Here is an 18827-nt window from a genome sequence, read left to right as displayed (position 1 = left end):
CTCCCACCGGGGCGCGGTCCTCCCAGAGCGGCAACTGGGCACCTGCGTCCCCCCATCCCCCTCACTGTGGGAACCCCCGCTTGCCCCTCCCCCTCTTCGGGGCCAGGAGGGTCAGGGGCTGGGCTTGGGGGACTCCTGCCTCCAAGGACATCCTAATCCTCCTGTAGGAGCAGGAAGGACAAAAGACACCCCCATGTCCCCAGCAGTCAAAGACACTCGCGCATGCATGGGGCGTCTACTGTATGCCAGCCCCCAGACCCACTGGGGACGCCGCGGTGGCAAAATCAGCCCTGGGTCCCTGTCCCCACGGGGCTCCCAGGATAATACGGAAGGGTGACAGGCCACCAGCCACGTCTTCCCCCTCCTAGTCGGTGCCGCGGATGGAAAGTGGAGAGGGTAGGCAGAGGCTGAAGGGGACATCCCCTGTTAATGAGCCTGTTCCCTTGTTGATTTACCGTGGCCTCTAGGAGCCTTGTTCTCCGCTGTATTCATTTAGCAAGTACGTCTTTAGTCCCCACTCCCCCTCCACCGCCTCTCGTTTTGTATATTTCTTCTTTTTTCTCCCCTTCTGTCCCCATAACGACTGAATTTTTTTTTTTTTTTTTCTGAGACAGGATCTTGCTCTGTTGCCCAGGCTGAGGTGCAGTGGTGCGATCTCAGCTCACTGCAGCCTCAACCTTCTGGGCTCAGGTGATCCTGCCACCGCAGCCTCCCGAGTAGCTGGGACTACAGGTGCATGCCACTACCGCCGGCGAATTTTAGACTTTTTAATAGAAATAAGGTCTGGCTACGTTACCCAGGCTGGTTTCGAACTCCTGGCTTCAAGCGATCCTCCTGCCTCGGCTCCCAAAGTTCAGAATGGGCTTAAACAATAAAAATTTAAAAAATTAAACCGGTGGGTGTTCTTCACATTGGGTACGATTGTTTTGTCTGCCTGCGTTTCTTTTTTTTCTTAACCTTCTTATTGAGGTGAAGTTGCTTTGTTCTGGGCTCTGCCTACCAGGCTGGCTGGGGTACTGGAGTGGGAAGGGGGATCTGAGGAGCAAACCAATGTTCCAGGGCCAGCCTAGGCCTCCACAGCCCGGCCTTTGATGACGCGGATGTGGTGGATGAAGTCCTGGATGGCCTCAGATCTTGTACCCTGGCCCCCGATGTCTGGAGTGTGCATCTTCTCATTGTCCACGGAGGCCAGGACAGCCTGTCGGATGAGGTGGCGTGGGAGTGCAGCTGGACGTGGGCCAGCATCGTGCAGCTGGCCAGCAGGTGGCCGTGGGGTTGGCGATGTCCTTGGAGGCAGGAGTCCCCAAGTCCGCGACACCAGCTGCATGGTGGTGGTGTCCACAGTCATCTACTCGAAGGTGATCTGGGGGTGGCCAGCTGCCACCTCCCTGCAGCACTGGAGGAAGAGCCCGTCGCCCAGTTTCATGGTGGCCTTGTGCACGGCCGTCACTCTCCTGAGCCCGCTCTCCTGCGCCAGCTTGAAGGCATACTTGGCAACGCGCAGGGACTTGGACTTGGTGATGACCTTCAGGCTCTCCACCAGTCCCGCCACACTCTCACGCTCCAGGCTGCTGTACTCGCCCTCCGTGTTCTCCCAGACAATGACGACGTCTATGTCCTTGTGCCGGGTCACCACGCCCAGGAGGCTTTTACATTGGACGACGTTGGCATAGAGGTCCAGGCCCGTGCGAAGGATGTTGTTTCGGGATTTGTGGGATGGTGGCAAGTAATGGTTGGTTTCGATGTTGCCCTTCAGAGCCACAGGGTGCCGGCGCATGGCCATGATGGCGTTGCGAATGTCCTCTTCATCAGCGTTGGAACTCACGTGCTCCTCTTTAAAGTCCACCGGTACACAGGCGTGCCTGAAAACGGCCTTCACGTGCAGCATGAGCTCCGGCCCGACGTCATCGCCTGGGATCGTGGTCACCGTGTGCCGCCCGCCATACTTAGCTGATGGAGGAATCATTCGTTGTGAGGAGATGCTCCTCGAGGGCCTCATGGGCGCCTGGAACCTCCCAGGGAGGGCAGAGAAGGGCTGGCCTGAGCAGTGCCTTCGCAGCCCCACTGGTGGCCGTCGCCACCTTGGGCGCCATGATGGAAAGTGAGAACCTCCGCACTTCCGGACACGCAGACACCACTCTCGCGAGAATTCCACAGCACAGCCACCGCTCTCGCGATAGTTCGATGGTGTGTGAAGTCGGGGCGGGAGCGAGGCTGGTTCTCTGTCTCTCTTTTTTTTTTTTTTTTTTTTTTTTTTTTTTAATTTAAATACGGAGTCTTGCTCTGTCTCCCAGGCAGACCGTGCAGTGGCACGGTCTCGGCTCACTGCAGCCTCCGCCTTCCAGGCTCAAGTGATTCTCCTGCCTCAGCCTCCCGAGTAGCTAGAATTACAGGCGGCCACCCCCACACCCAGCTAATTTTTGCATTTTTAGTAGACACAGTGTTTCACCATCTTGGTCAGGCTGGTCTCGAACTCCTGACCTCAGGTGATCTGCCCGCCTCCGCCTCCCAAAGTGCTGAGATGACAGGTGTGAGCCACCTTGCCCAGGCCATCCCAGATTCTTTTTTCTACCACTTTTATTTTAAGTTCAGGGCTCCATGTGCTGGTTGCACAGGTCTGTAATACAGACAAGCTTGTGCCATGGTGGTTTCTGCACACATCATCCCATTCGCTCTTGTTACTGATGCTCTCCCTCCCTCCCTCTTCCAGTAGGCCCCAGTGTGTGATGTTCCCCTCCCTGTGTCCATGTGTTCTCATCATTCAGCTCCCACTGTTAAGTGAGAATCTGCAGTGTTTGGCTTTCTGTTTCTGTATTCGTTTGCCGAGGACAATGGCTTCCAACACCATCCATGACCCTGCAGAGGACATGATCTCATTCCTTTTTATGCCTGCATAGTATTCCATGGTGTGTATTTATGTACCACATTTTCTTAATCCTGCCTTTGATGGACCATCTGGATATTTTATTTGCATTAATTTTGATTTTTATAAAAAGATTGCAGTCAGCCATGCATGGTGGCTCATACCTATAATCAAATCCCTTTGGGAGTTCAAGGCAGGAGAACTGCTTGAGCCCATGAGTTTGAGGCCAACCTGGGCAACATTGCAAGACCCCATCTCTACAAAATAGGAAGTAAATTATCCGGGCATGGTGGCGCCTGCCTGTGATCTCAGCTACTCAGGAACCTGAGGTGGGAGCATCACTTGAGCCCAGGAAATGGAGGCTGCAGTGAGCCGTGGTTGCACCACTGCACTCCAGCCTGTGCCACAGAGCAAGACTCAATCTGTTAAAAAAAAAAAAAAAAAAAAAAAAAAAGCGAGGCCCGTAGATCACTGGAGGTCAGGAGTTCAAGAACAGCCCGGCCAACATGACGAAACTCCATCTCTATTAAAAATACAGAAATTAGCCAGTCATGGTGACACATGCCAATGATCCTAGCTACTTGGGAGGCTGAGGCAGGAGAATTGCTTGAACCCGGATGGCAGAGGTTGCAGTGAGCCAAGATCGTGTCATTTGCACGCCAGCCTGGGCCACAGAGCAAGACTCAACCAAAAATAAAAAATTAAAAAATAAAGAAAAAGAGAGGAGGAAGAAAGGAAGGGAGGGAGAAAGAGAGAGAGAGAAAGAAGAAAAGAAAAAGGTGCCGCACAGTGACTCACACTTGTAATCCCAGCACTTTGGGAGGCCAAGGCGGGTGGATCACCTGAGGTCAGGAGTTTGAGACCAGCCTGGACAACACGGTGAAACCCCGTCTCTACTAAAAATACAAAAATTAGCCGGGCATGGTGGCGCATGCCTGTAATCCCAGCTACTCAGGCGGCTGAGGCAGGACAATCGCTTGAACCTGGGAGGCGGAGGTTGTACCCACTCCAGCCTGGGTGATAGAGTGAGACTCCATCTGGAAAAGAAAAAGAGAGGAGAGGAGGTCAAATGCTATTTAGCCTGATTGCTGAGTTTTTGTTGGTGGTCGTGGAATTTTTCGTGCTCCCTTAAAGTTTGCTCCTGGGGAGAATCCCTCTACCACCTCACCCCAGCCCTGGACTGGAGGAGAGGAGTCCGGCACCCACAGCTCTCTGAGACCCCTGTCATTAATGGTCCCCTCTCCTCCCAGGTGTGTCTTCGTGCTCCCCATCAGTCACCACTGTTTCCTCTGCCTTTTTTTTTTTTTTTTTTTTTTTTTTTTTAAGACGGAATTTCGCTCTCCTTACCCAGGCTGGAATGCAATGGCGCGATCTCGGCTCACCGCAACCTCCGCCTCCTGGGTTCAAGTGATTCTCCTGCCTCAGCCTCCTGAGTAGCTGGGATTACAGGCACGCGCCACCATGCCCAGCTCATTTTTTGTATTTTTAGTAGAGACGGGGTTTCACCGTGTTGACCAGGATGGTCTCGATCTCTTGACCTTGTGATCCACCCGCCTCGGCCTCCCAAAGTGCTGGGATTACAGGCTTGAGCCACCGCGCCCGGCTCCTCTGCCTTTTTTTTTAAAACGGGTATTTCGAATCCGGCATCTTCCACTCAGCATAGATGCATCTGAGATTCATCCCGGCGGGCACGTGTCTCCGCAATCCGTCCTTTTTGATTGCTGAGTCGTATTCCAGCTTCTGGGTGACCTGCTGTCTGTCAACTCAACTGCCAGTGGAGGGGCATTTCGGGCAGACGCGCCCCTCCGTGTCTGTCCGGGAGACGCCCGGCAGTGGATGCCTGGGTCCTACGGTACGTGTGTGTTTCACTTTTTCAGGAACTGCCAAACGGTTCCGAGTGGCTGATCCGTTTTGCATTCCCACCAGCCTGGAGGAACACGCCCGTGAGCGTGGATTTTTGGCATTTGTGTATTTTCCCTTTGGATCGGCTTTGTGGAGTCTTTGACAATGTGGCCACCACCTTCTTCCAGATGTACCACAATTTTTTTAATCACCCAGGAAGCTCACTCAGAACCTGTGTTTTTATTTGTTTGTTTGTTTGTAAGCACTGGTGATCAGGGCAGACCTGGCAGTTAACAGTCCCATGAGGGAACAAGGAGGACACAGTGCATTGTGGTTACTACACTGGGCATTTACAAACATCAAGGCCACGATGGGGGCGTCACAGGCACGGTGGGACCCAGAGGGAGCACCCGACTCAGGCTGGGTCATCAGGGAGGCTTCCTGGAGGAAGTGATGCCCGAGCAAAGACCTGAAGGATAAGAAAGAGGTAGTGATGAGGTCAGGAGATCGAGACCAGCCTGACCAACAAGGTGAAACCCCGTCTCTACTAAAATACAAAAATTAGCAGGGCGTGGTGGCGGGCGCCTGTAATCCCAGCTACTGAGGAGGCTGAGAACCGCTTGAACCCGGGAGGCGGAGGTTGCAGTGAGCGAAGATCGCACCACTGTACTCCAGCCTGGGTGACAGAGCAAGACTCCATCTCAAAAAAAAAAGAAAAAAGGAAGGAAAGAGGGAGGGAGGGAGGGGAGGAAGAAAGGAAGAGAGGATGGGAGGGAGGGAGGGAAGGAGGGAAGAGACAGTGCTTCAGGCAGCAAGAGCAGCCTGTGCAAAGGCCCTGGGGTGCCTGGAGGGCCGGCCATCTGCCGCTCAGGGCTCCCAGGTGTCCTGGTACGTGGAAGAGCACAGACGTCCACACTGGCTTTCTCGCCCACCTGGTGAGGCTCCCGGACCCCCCACCCCCGCTCCCCGTGATGCCAGGGCTGGCTGCAGGCTTTGCAGGCATTGGGAATCCAGGGGCCAATCTCGGGTCTCAGTCTCCTCTCCCCTGAGCTGTGCTGGGCGCTTGGCCCTGCAGCCATCAGGACCCCGTCCCCTCAACCTTCACACTCATCCTTGATGCAGGGGTGGGGGCAGGGCAGGCGAGGCGGGGGGGTCTCCCACCAGCCACCGTCCCTGGGCCTTGCCATCTGGCCCGTGTGAGGCTGGAGAATTTGCTCTTTGGAAAGCGCTCCGCTCTGTGGAAATCTGACATCTTCGTGGATCAGTTAGCCCTTTCTTCTGTTTCCCAGGCTGGAAACTCTGTTCCTTCCCTCCCCCAGCCCCCGCCAACAGCCCGTCAGCCAACCCCACACCTCCGCCCACAGTCTAACCCACATCCACCCACCTCTCTTGCTCCTCTGACTCCTCGTGCTCCAGCCCCATCACTGCCCTTCCGGAGCAGGCCAGGCACCTCCACCCTGGCCCCTGCCACCCTCATCGCCACAGTCCTCTCTGAAGCAGCCAGAGGACGCAGGTGAGCACCTGAATCATGTCCATCCCTCCTCTGCCTACAGCCTTCCATGGCTCCTACCTTCCTCTGGGTCAAAGCCCCAGTCCTCCCTGAAGCCACAAGGCCCTGCATGGCACGCCCCATCCCCTCCCGGCCTCCCCTCCTCCCGGCCTCCCCTCCTCCCTGCCCTCCCCTCCTCCCTGCCCTCCCCTCCTCCCGCCCTCCCCTCCTCCCGCCCTCCCCTCCTCCCGCCCTCCCCTCCTCCCTCCCTCCCCTCCTCCCTGCCCTCCCCTCCTCCCTGCCCTCCCCTCCTCCCTGCCCTCCCCTCCTCCCGCCCTCCCCTCCTCCCGCCCTCCCCTCCTCCCGCCCTCCCCTCCTCCCGCCCTCCCCTCCTCCCTGCCCTCCCCTCCTCCCTGCCCTCCCCTCCTCCCGCCCTCCCCTCCTCCCGCCCTCCCCTCCTCCCGCCCTCCCCTCCTCCCGCCCTCCCCTCCTCCCTGCCCTCCCCTCCTCCCTGCCCTCCCCTCCTCCCTGCCCTCCCCTCCTCCCTGCCTCCCCTCCTCCCTGCCTCCCCCTCCTCCCGCCCTCCCCTCCTCCCGCCCTCCCCTCCTCCCGCCCTCCCCTCCTCCCGCCCTCCCCTCCTCCCGCCCTCCCCTCCTCCCTGCCCTCCCCTCCTCCCGGCCTCCCCTCCTCCCGGCCTCCCCTCCTCCCGGCCTCCCCTCCTCCCTGCCCTCCCCTCCTCCCGGCCTCCCCTCCTCCCGGCCTCCCCTCCTCCCGGCCTCCCCTCCTCCCGGCCTCCCCTCCTCCCTCCCCCTCCTCCTGCCTCCCCTCCTCCCTGCCTCCCCTCCTCCCGCCCTCCCCTCCTCCCGCCCTCCCCTCCTCCCTGCCCTCCCCTCCTCCCTGCCCCCCCTCCTCCCGCCCTCCCCTCCTCCCTGCCTCCCCTCCTCCCGCCCTCCCCTCCTCCCGCCCTCCCCTCCTCCCTGCCCTCCCCTCCTCCCGGCCTCCCCTCCTCCCTGCCCTCCCTCCTCCCGGCCTCCCCTCCTCCCGGCCTCCCCTCCTCCCGGCCTCCCCTCCTCCCGCCCTCCCCTCCTCCCGGCCTCCCCTCCTCCCTGCCCTCCCCTCCTCCCTGCCTCCCCTCCTCCCGCCCTCCCCTCCTCCCTGCCTCCCTCCCTCCCTGCCCTCCCCTCCTCCCTGCCCTCCCCTCCTCCCTGCCCTCCCCTCCTCCCTGCCTCCCCCCTCCCTGTCTCTCCTCACTCCCACTGCTCCAGCCACACAGCCCGCCTGGCCGTTTCTCCAATAACCCCCAGGTGCAGTCCTACCACAGGCTTTTGCACGGGCTGAAATGCTCTTACCCCAGCTGCAATAACTTCGTTTACTTCTCTTCTTTCAAAGTATGTTGGATGGGCCGGGCGCGGTGGCTCACGCCTGTAATCCCAGCACTTTGGGAGGCAGAGGCGGGCAGACCACAAGGTCAGGAGATCGAGACCATCCTGGCCAACATGGTGAAACCCAGTCTCTACTAAAAATACAAAAATTAGCCTGGCGTGGTGGTGCACGCCTATAATCTCATCTACTCTGGAGGCTGAGTCAGGAGAATCACGTGAGCCCAGGAGGTGGAGATTGCAGTGAGCTGAGATCGCGCTATTGCACTCCAGGATCGGCGACAGAAAAAGAGTCCGTCTCAAAAACAAACAAAAAAACAAAAAACATGTGTTGGCCAGGTGAGGTGGCTCACCTGTAATCCCAGCACTTTGGGAGGCCGAAGTGAGTGGATCACTTGAGGCCAGGAGTTCAAGACCAGCCTGGCCAACATGGCAAAACCCCCATCTCTATTGAAAACACACAAAAATTAGCCAGGCGTGGTGGGGGGGGGCCTGTAATGCCAGCTATTCAGGAGGCCGAGGCAGGAGAATCGCTTGAACTCAGAAGGCAGAGGTTGCAGTGAGCGGAGATCGCGCCAGTGCACTCTAGCCTGGACAACAGAGCAAGACTCCATCTCAAAAAAAGAAAGAAAAAAAAAAAGTATGTCAAGGATGTGAGTTTCAAGAAGGTAGTGACTCCAGGACTGTGGCTGGCACACAGTAGGTGCTCAGTAAAGATTCCTTCTGCAATGGAAGGAATTAGTCATGAACCCTCAGAAAAAAATATAGCTCTGTATTCCCCAGTCCTGCCTGGAAGCATCTGGCTGTGGACGCCAATAGAGATATTAGGGGGAGGAAAAAAAAGGCTCCAAATTTTGGTTGCCTCCTCCTGCCTTTAATTATTTTGTCGACAACGCTCACAATTCACTAAGTCAAGGTGGCATTTGAGAGGGACGGTTCCCTTTAGCGTAGCTGACAGCTAATTTGTGGGAAGTTTAATTACAGGCGGCGTTAATTAACTGGCGAGAGTGCTGGGCAAGGAAGGCAGCCATCTGTTCCTAAGAACGTCCTCCCCTCCTGGGCTTGGCTGGGAGGCTGTGAGGGGTGGGCTAGGAAGAAGACAGGGTGTGGGGAGGAGGCAGGGACAGAGGAGGAGGGAGGAGGGAGGACCACGTGATGAACCATGGCCTTCTTCACACTGTCAGGGCTGAGATCTTTGGCAGCCAGCCTCCTCCACTGGCCTCTGGGAGTGGTAATAACAGTTTCTGGGAATCTGCCTCTCGTTGGTTGTATCACGAGGAGCAGAGGGTGTGGGACAGAGGAGGTGAAGAGCCCACTATCCGTAGCCCGTATTAGAGAGGGTTGGCACCTACTAAAGAAGGTTGGGAGAAGGAACTGGGATGGAGCCAGGAGTGAAGGACACACTGAGCGGCCTGGCCTCAGAGGGACAGATCACTCTGTCCCCATGCCACCATGAACTCCTTATTCTGACCATTCTTCACGTGGATGAGACAGAAATAGCAACAGCCTCTGGAGGTGTGCGCTTTTTTTTTCTTCTGTAGAGAGAGAGTCTCCCTCTGTTACCCAGACTGGAGTGCAGTGGTGCACTCATAGCTCACTACAGCCTCAACCCCCTGGGCTCAAGCAGTCCTCCAGCCTCAGCCTCCCAAGTAGCTGGGACGACAGGTGTGCGCCACCACGCCCAGCTAATTTTGTATTTTTAGTAGAGATGGGGTTTATCTATGTTGGTCAGGTTGGTCTCAAACTCCCGACCTCTGGTGATCCACCCACCTCAGCCTCCCAGAGTGCCGGGATTACAAGTGTGAGCCGCTGCGCTCAGCCTTTTTTTTTGTTTTTTGGGTTTTTTGTTTTTGTTTTTGTTTTTTTTTTTTTTTTTTTTTTTTTTTTTTTTGTAGAGACGGGGTGGCGGGGTCTCACCGTGTTGCCAGGCTGGTCTCGAACTCCTCGACTCAAGCGATCCTCCTCCCTCGGCATTTCCAGGCTTGCTGTGGGGAGTTGAGGAGCATGGCCGTGGCAGGGTTCCTGGCCAGCGTTTCATTCATTCACTCATTCATTCGCTGAGTAGCCACTGAGCACCTACCAGGGACAGTTGTGATGTTCACAGTCTATTGGTGGAAACAGGTAATTTACAAAAGCAAAGCACTATGTCAGAGAGTTGTAAATCCAGTGAGGAAAAATCCAGCAAGGAAGAGAAGTGAGATTCTCCAGGGTGGGGTAGTTGCAGCTTAAACGGGGTGCCAGGGGTGACCCCAATGAGGCAGTGACAGTTGATCTGGGAATCACAGGAAGCGAGAAAGGAAGCCCCGTGTGGAAATAGCGTTCCAGGCAGAGGCCCAGCCCGTGCAAAGGCCCTGAGGCAGGACCATGCTGGGCATGTTGGAGGAACGCTGAGGAGGCCTGGGCGGTGGGAGCAGAGTGACGGGGAGAGGGAGAAGGGAGGGCAGGAAAGGCATGGGGCAGGTCGTGCAGGGCACTGGGGGCCACGGGGAGGACTTAGGCTGTGACACAAGGGAGGTGGGAGCCATGGAGGGTTGTAGGCAGAGGGATGGCGCCTGGTTCAGGTGCTCACTGATGCGCTCTGGCTTTTGTGGAGGGAAGAGACTGTGGTGGGGTAAGAGTGGGATCTGGGATCTCGGGGCGGCGGGGACTGGGCTGGTCCATATGAGTGTCACAGTGGCGGAGGCAGGGGTTCACAGTCACCGGATGGATTCAGGATTGATTTTCAGAACAGAGCCCAGGGGACCTGCCGAGGGATTCCATGAGACAGGGAGGGAGAAAGGGACAGGAAAGCTCAGCTCGAATCCCAAGTTTCTGGCCTGAGCACTTGAAAAGATGGAGTTGCCGGCCAGGCGCGGTGGCTCACACCTGCAATCCCAGCACTGTGGGAGGCCGCGGCAGGTGGATCACGAGGTCAGGAGATCGAGACCAGCCTGGCCAACATGGTGAAACCCTGTCTCTACTAAAAATACAAATAATTAGCTGGGGCATGGTGGTGGGTGCCTGTAGTCCCCGCTACTTGGGCAGCTGAGGCAGGAGAATCACTTGAATCCGGGAGACAGAGGTTGCAGTGAGCCGAGATCGCATGACTGCACTCTAGCCTGGCTAACAGAACAAGACCTTGTCTCAAAAAAAAAAAAAAAAAAAAAAAATGGAGTTGCTGCTGTTCAACATTTCAAGCCCCTGGGAGGGACTCCTCAGAGCTCTGATACCCTCACACAGTTGGGGCAGTCCTGGGGTGGGGCATCCTCAGAGATGAGTTCGAATCCTGGCTCTACCACTGCCCTGCTGTGCAATATTGGGAAAGCTGCTTACCTTCTCTGGGCTCTGTCTTAGCTGTCATCGGGACACGCCTCGTTTCTGGCCCCTCCACATGTCAGCCAAGGGCTCTGCCTCCAGAACTGGCCCACGTTCACCCCTCCACGCCCACCCGTCAGCTCCTGCCTGGATGAAGAAAGTCACTTCCTCCCTCCTCCCTCCCGGCACCTCTCCACCCGTCACTCTCCGCATCACACGAAGCCTTTCGAAGCATTAATCAGCTCCCTGTGGCAAAAGGCTTGAACTGCCACTTCACCAAAGAAGACACACAGATGGCAAGAAACGCACGTGCGGAGACGCTCGGTGCCATGAGTCACTGCAGATCCAAACCGCAGTGAGCTGGCATCACTTCACACTCGCTCAAATGGCTAAAATGCTTTCAGCTGACAATACCGAGAACGGGTGAGGATGGCGAGCAACCCGAGTTCTCCTACGCCGCCGGTGGGAAGGCACACGGTATGGCCCCTTAACTCCTTGTGAAGTTACACGGACGTGTGCCAACGCCAGCCCCCCAACAGTCCCGCTCCTGGGAACTCGCCCAAGAGACATGGAAACACGCATCCGTGCAAACGCCCCTACCTGGCTGTTTCTAACAGCTCTGTCCCTAATCTCCCCAAACTGGAAGCCAGCCAGCAGGTGCGTTTGCATAAACAAACCGGGTCACCTCCACGCGGCCGGCCGAGAGGCACCCATGTGGCAGCCACAAGGAAACAGAGCCCTAGACACACAATAATGTGGGTGATTCTCAAATGCACTCTGCAGAGTGAAAGACAGACGCCAGACACAAAAGGCCACCCACCGTGTGCTCCCATTTATAAGGACGTTCTGGAAGTTGCTCAGGGCACCGTGGGTGTGTCTTTTCCTCCAATAAGGGCAGAGACCAGGGTGTGTGTGTGTGTGTGTGTGCACGCGTGTGTGCGTGGTGGGGGGTTGTTTCTTTTCTTTTTCTTTCTCTTTTTTTTCTGAGACGGAGTTTCGCTCTTGTTACCCAGGCTGGAGTGCAATGGCACGATCTCGGCTCACCGCGACCTCCACCTCCTGGGTTCAGGCAATTCTCCTGCCTCAGCCTCCTGAGTAGCTGGGATTACAGGCACGCGCCACCATGCCCAGCTAATGTTTTGTATTTTCAGTAGAGACGGGGTTTCACTATGTTGACCAGGATGGTCTCGATCTCTTGATCTTGTGATCCACCCGCCTCGGCCTCCCAAAGTGCTGGGATTACAGGCGTGAGCCACCGCGCCTGGCCTGTTTCTTTTCTTTTCTTGAATGGAGTCTTGCTCTGTCACCCAGGCTGGAGTGCAGTGGCGTGATCTCGGCTCGCTGCAACCTCGGCCTCCTGGGTTCAAGCAGTGCTCAGTCTGAGCCTCCCGAGTATCTGGGACTGCAGGTGCACACCAGCATGCCTGGCTAATTTTTGGATTTTTAGTAGAATGGGGTTTCACCCTATTGGCCAGGTTGGTCTCGAACTCCTGACCTCAGGTCATCCAACCCACCTCGTTGTCCCAAAGTGCTGGGATTTACAGGTGTGAGCCCCCAACCCTGCCCAGCCTGTTTTTTGAGACAGAGCCTTGCTGTGTTGCCCAGGCTGGAGTGCAGTGGTGCGAACGTGGCTCACTGCAGCCTCAACCACCTGGGCTCAAGCAATCCTTCTGCCCCAGCCTCTCAAGTAGCCGCAACCACAGGTGCACACCACTGCGCCTGGCTTTTCTTCTGGGAAAGGACAGGGTCTTACCATGTTGTCCAGGCTGGTTTTGAACTCGTGGACTCAAGCGCCCCTCCCGCCTCAGCCTGCCACAGTGCTGGGGTTACAGGCTGAGCCACCATGCCGGGCCAAGACAGGGGTCTTGTCCACTAAAGCATTCCTGGCAGAGGGCAAAGGGACAGAGAGAAACTCTTTGGGATAATGGGACTGTTCTGTATCTTGGTTGTGGTGGGGTTTCATGATCATGAGTTTTTCAAAACCCATAGACCTGTAGACTGAGCGAGAATGGCCTCTTCTCTGCTCCCCGATGCAGTCTCCTCTGGCTTCACTGCCTTCTTTGACATTTCCTGCCTCAGGACCTCCACACTCGCCTTTCCCTCTGCCTGGAATGCTGTTCCCCACATCTCCCTTCATGTCTTCCTGTGGTTGAATCTTTCCCATCTTTTAGGTCTCTGCCCATAGGTCACCTCCTCAAGGAGGCCCTCCCTGATCCCTCCTAACTAAATTCACCACCCCACTCCATAACCTGCTACTCCATCACCCTGTTGCATTAAAAAACAAACAAACAAACAAACTGCAATTGATTAGAAAATAAACTCCCTGAGGCCCGGCGCGGTGGCTCAAGCCTGTAATCCCAGCACTTTGGGAGGCCAAGGCGGGTGGATCACGAGGTCAAGAGATCGAGACCATCCTGGTCAACATGGTGAAACCCCGTCTCTACTAAAAATACAAAAAAAATTAGCTGGGCGTGGTGGCGCGTGCCTGTAATCCCAGCTACTCGGGAGGCTGAGGCAGGAGAATTGCCTGAACCCGGAGGCGGAGGTTGCAGTGAGCCGAGATCGTGCCATTGCACTCCAGCCTGGGTAACAAGAGCGAAACTCCGTCTCAAAAAAAGAAAAAAAGAAAAGAAACTCCCTGAGAGTGAGGGGTCTCTCTTGGTCACAGCAGTGTCCCCAGCACAGGACTAGCGGACAGTAGGTGCTCATTAATTAAGAATCAAGAGGCAGGAATTTGAGACCAGCCTGAGCAACATGACAAAACCCAGTACAAAAATTAGCTGGGCTTGGTGGCGCATACCTGTCATCCCAGCTACTCGGGAGGCGGAGGCAAGAGAATCACTTGAACCCAGGAAGTGGAGGTTGCAGTGAGCCGAGATTGCGCCACTGCACTCTAGCCTGGGTGACAGAACAAGACCTTGTCTCAAAAATAAATAAATGAGGCAGTCAAGTGAAAGAGCAAAGCACACGGGGCTCTGTGAACCTAAGTCTGAATCCAGGCTCGGCACCCCCACTGTGCTGTGTGGCTTCAGGCAAGTCATATCACCTCTCTGTTCCTCATCTGGAAAGTGGGATTAACATACCTCTCTTGCAGGAGTTTGGGGAGGTTTAATCCAGCAGGCAGCAGCCCTGGGGCTCCCCGAGTCCTCGTGTGGGCAAAAGCCCCAATCCTCATTGGCAGTTGCCCTGGAACCTAGCCCTGCCCTGCCAGGGTCCCACGTTGGGGAAAGCTTGCTGAACGGCAGAACTGGCAAATCAGTGAAGACACAAGCAAATGTCTTCGCTTGGTAATTAAGTTCGCTTGGTAATTAAGTCCTTAAACATCCCAGCCCTCCCTCATCTGAGCCCGAAGGACTTAATTCTGCAATTCTCCAAAATGCGCAGAATCAACTGCACCGCCTGTCCCTTTGCACAGACCGTACACCGGGCACCCCCAGGTGTGCCCTTCCCCCAACTTCCACTCTTCTCGCCAAGTTCATACTTGTCCTTCAAGTTCACTTGAACGCCCCCTCCTCCAGGAAGCCTGCCCTGAACTCCATTCTCTGAGTTATCCTCAGCCCTGGCTGTCTGGGTCCATCTTTCCCCAAATCCTGGGGCTCCTTGAGGGCTGGGCAGGGGCCCTAGAACTCTTAGAGTCCCCTGTGTTTTCCAGCACAGATGTGGGCACTGAAGGGGGAACCCTAAATACTCAGTGAGTAGTACAGAGTATTCATGGAGCCAGGGTTCAAATCCCAGCTCAGCCACTTTGCATCTTTCTAGTCCTGGTGAGTCAGGTCCCTGCCACAGACTCAGTCCCCGCCCCCTGGAAGATGGGGTGTACACAGGAGGCCCTGGATGCAGAGGGTCAGTGAAGTTTCCTGCAAACCATGGTCACCGGTTCGGCAGGCTGCATTGCTCAGTAGCAGGGCTGGTGGCCCTGGCCATCCCTGAGTGCCTCACTCTTCTGGGGCTCAGTTTCCCCATTTGGCCACACTCCCCCTTAGACAAACACAGACGGGGCACCACCTGGCTGGGCGGGGAGGGGGGCCTCGGCAGCTTCTCACGAAGAACGGCAGCCAAGGCGGGGGCCGGCGGGGCTGGCACGGGCCAGCCTCGTTAAGCTGCCAGTCCTTGGCACCACTCCGCTTTCGTGGAGGCGGCTGGAGAAGGGCCCAGGCCTGGCTGTTGGGGGACTGAGGAAGCTGGGATGAAGCTGAGACCCTTTTTCAGAGGGGGCAGGCCCTGAGTGGTGGCAGGGAGTTCTGTGTTCGCTTATTAAGCACCTACTGGATGCCAGACCAGGCTACTTAGGCAGGGCGTTTGCCCATGCTGTTTTAGTTGCCCGGATCGCGTTTCCTGTTCATAGCACTATCCACTGCTCAGTCCGTCTGATCGCAGTCTGGAAGACATCACCTCCAGGAAGCCTTCCAGAGTCTCTAGAATGAGCCAAGCACCTCCCTTTGGGTTGGCACAGTACCTGAGTTTTCCCCATCACAGTTTGATCACTCAATATTTATTTTATTTTTAGAGATGGGGTCTTGCTCGGTGGCGCACTGCTGGAGTGCAGCGGCGCGATCCGAGCTCACTGCAGCCTCAAACTGCCGGGCTCTAGCAATGTTCCCACTTCAGCCCCCTGAGTAGCTGTGATCACCCAACATTATGACCGCGCCGTGGGCAGGTCACTTAGGTCATCAACAAATGCAGACAGAGCACTTGGGAGGTAGCAGGCACTGTGCTTAGCGCTGTCCACACTCGGCAAACCCCATGGTGCAGGTGCTGATGCTGCCTCCTTTTTACAGAAGGGGAAACTAAGGCTCGGAGTGAAGCCACATGGCCTGGCGACTGATGCACAGAAGGGCCCTGGGAAAAGGTGATTTCCATCCCCAGGGACAGTGAGCTCACTCACCATTGAAGACGGCCTAACCTGGAGGCATGGGGATTCATTCATTCATTCATTCATTCATTCAGCAAACATGTATTGGGCAGCCGTTGAAAGCCAGGTTATTCAAGCGTGTCCAAGCCACAGGTGGTGCTGGACACCTCCAACATCTGTTCTCTCCTCCTCCATAGTGATAGAACCCTGGTTTTCAGCTGCACATTTGCTCATTCAGAATAAAGACTACACTTCCCAGCAACCTTTCTGCCAGGTGTGGCCACATGACTAATTCTGGCCAATGCAATGTGAGCAGAAGTGGTGCCTGGGATTTCCAAGAAGTATCCTTAAAGAGACAGGGCAAACCCTTCCTCGCTCTTTCCTCCTCGTTGCCTGGGAGGCAGATGTGATGGCTGGAGCTTACACAGCTGCCTTGTCCCACGAGGAGGAGGTCACTCCCTGAGGATATGGTGGATGGAAGGAGTCAGGCTGCAGACGCCATAGCATGTCCCTGCCATCCCAGGACTCACTACTCACGTTTCACATTCAGGTCTGTATGCCTATGCCGCTGTGGTTGGGTCTTGCATACCACAGCCAACCTGAGCCTGACCACTACATTTGTCCCTGTCTGCTTCTATTTTTCCACCCTCACCTTCTCTCATGCCTGCTGGACTGAAGAAACTGCCTCTGCTTGGTAGCACTGGCCTTCAGGGACTGTCCACAGTGGCCAAGGCAGTGGCCTCTGGATAGCGTGGCCTCTGTTTGTGGCATTAGACGGAGCAGGGGCAGGAATGCTGCCAGGGGCAGGAGTGCCACCAGGGGTTGGGTACGGTGGCTCACGCCTATAATCCTAGTACTTTGGGAGGTTGAGGCGGGCCGATCACTTGAGGTCAGGAGTTCAAGACAAGCTTGGGCAACATGGTGAAACCTCGTCTCTACTAAGATACAAAAATCAGCCGGGCATGGTGGCATGTGTTCGTGGCCTCAACGGATCTGCCCGCCTCGGCCTCCCAAAGCACTAGGATTACGGACATGAGCCACTGCACTCGGCCTTTTCCCCTTTGCTTATAAGGACACCGGTCACATTGAATTAAGGACCCACTCTCTAGAATGATTTCATCTTGCTTGAATACATCTGCAAAGATCTTATTTCTAAATAAGGTTCCATTAGCAGGGGCTGGCCACAGCCGGGGGCTAGGGGTTCAGCATCTCCTTCTGGGGCCACGATTCTGCCCACTACATGGTACAAGAGGTTTGTGTGGGAGGTGATCTCAGGAAGCAGCGGGAGGGGAGAGAAGTGAGCAGGGAAGGGAAGGAGACAGTAGCGGGTTCACTGACAAGGCTGTACAGGGTTCATTGACTTCTGGGGCTCATTCAACTGGGGATCTCCAGGAGACATGGAAGAACTTGCTTTGATTTGTCCCAGCAGAGAGATGGGGGGGTGGGGACATTTACCTACCACTTCCCATCTGTTGCTGGCTGCGGGCTGCTCTGGGAGGTATTCAGCCAGCACGGAAAACTTAAAAGACTAAATAGCCTGGCAAAGTGAAGTTGAGGAGCGAGAATTCTGTTCCAGGCAGAGGGAGCAGCATTTGCAAAATTCTAGAGGCAGGCAAAGCACGATGCCTCTGGGGCATTGCAGACCATCCAGGCTTCAGAGACTGGCAGGATCCCAACCCCAGGGGTGTATGTAGACCACAGAGAAGAGTGTGGACTTTATCTAGAGGGCAATGGGGAGCCACGGGAGAGTTTAGAGCATGGGAGAGACTATCACGCCCATGTTACAGGTCTGGAAGCTGAGGCCCAGAGAGGCTAAGGAATTTAGCTGATGTCACACAGCTTATGAGTGGCAGAGACGGAAATCACAGTTGAGTGGGCTGCAGACAGATGGAGAGTGTGAAATTTGGGGGATAGAGACTGGGGAGGAGGTGAGGCTGATGCCCAGGGCTGAAGCTCAGCCAGCGGGCACAATTGGAGACCCAGATGGAGAGGCAATGGTATAGCGAGAGAGAATGAAGCTGGTGCAAGTCTGGAGGCCAACCTGGCAGTGAGGACTTGAAACCAACAACCCTCACCAGCCCCACCCTGACCCCAGCACTTCACCCTCCCTTTAAATCCCCCAGCACTTCACCCTCCCTCTAAATCAAGTCCAGCTGGGCTCTGAGGATGTATAGACTCAGACCTGAGTCCAAAGAGCCAGTTATGGAGAAAAAGGGCTTTCCAGGCAGGAGGCACAGCTCGTGCAAAGGCCCTGGGGCAGGATCCCGCCTGGAATGTTGGAGGTACAATGAGGCAGCCTGTGTGTCTGAAGCAGAGTGAGGGATAGTGACAGGTGGTCAGGAATTTGGGTTTTTGGCACTGACCTCATTGTAGTTGGGGGGTGGCCACAAGCCTGTATCCCTTTGAGTCTCAGACGAGGGTAACATTGTCACCTTCCTCAGTGCATTGCCAGGAACCTGTAGGAAATGATGCCAGTAGAGTCTTAGCACGGTAAGGGCTGAATCTGCATCGATGGGAGCCACCAGCCCTTTTGTGCCACCCCTGTGAGCCTTCAAAAAGTTTTCCTGGCTGTGTGTGTGGCTCATGCCTGTAATCCCAGCACTTTGGGAGACCAAGGTGGGCAGATCACCCGAGGTCAGGAGTTTCAGACCAACGTGGCCAACATGGTGAAACCTTGTCTCTACTAAAAACTATAAAAATTAGCTGGGCATGGTGGCGTGCACCTGTAATCCCAGCTACTCAGGAGGCTGAGGCAGGAGAATCGCCTGAACCTGGGAGGCGGAGGTTGCGGCGAGCCAAGATCACGCCATTGCACTCCAGCCTGGGTAACAAGAGCAAAACTCTGTCTCAAAAAAGAAAAAAAAAAAAAGGAAGTGTTTTCAAAGGTTGCCAGGGTACCGGCAAACCACAGACCTAGGGATGATGCATTGGCCACAGGCCCAGGGAGGTGGCAGCTCCTGGGACAGAATGCACCAGGACGATGTCACAGAAGCTGGGGGCATCTAGAACCCTGGGGGCACCTGGTCTCCGTGTCATCTGCCAGAAAGGCCACCTGCGCCGGCACCTCCTGGAACCGCCCTTCAAAGACACGATGCACGCTGGGCTGCC

The 18827-nt window shown here is 55.9% G+C and overlaps 1 long non-coding RNA gene and 1 pseudogene across 1 annotated transcript; both read right to left on the bottom strand.

The window, feature by feature from the left end:
- Positions 1–949: 949 nt before the first annotated feature.
- Positions 950–2100, bottom strand: LOC101041482 (isocitrate dehydrogenase [NAD] subunit gamma, mitochondrial pseudogene; annotated as a pseudogene).
- Positions 2101–4937: 2837 nt separating this feature from the next.
- Positions 4938–18164, bottom strand: LOC141581185 (uncharacterized). The gene is made up of 3 exons (XR_012513713.1): positions 18083–18164; positions 9491–9649; positions 4938–5174 (listed from the first exon to the last, which is right to left on the bottom strand). It is a non-coding gene; the product is annotated as an uncharacterized LOC141581185 (long non-coding RNA).
- Between the last annotated feature and the right edge of the window lie 663 nt (positions 18165–18827).

This window comes from Saimiri boliviensis, chromosome 14 (assembly GCF_048565385.1).
Source record: "Saimiri boliviensis isolate mSaiBol1 chromosome 14, mSaiBol1.pri, whole genome shotgun sequence".
Lineage (NCBI taxonomy): Eukaryota > Metazoa > Chordata > Mammalia > Primates > Cebidae > Saimiri > Saimiri boliviensis.
Note: the sequence above shows the minus strand (reverse complement) of the source record. Positions and strands in the feature narration are given on the sequence as shown.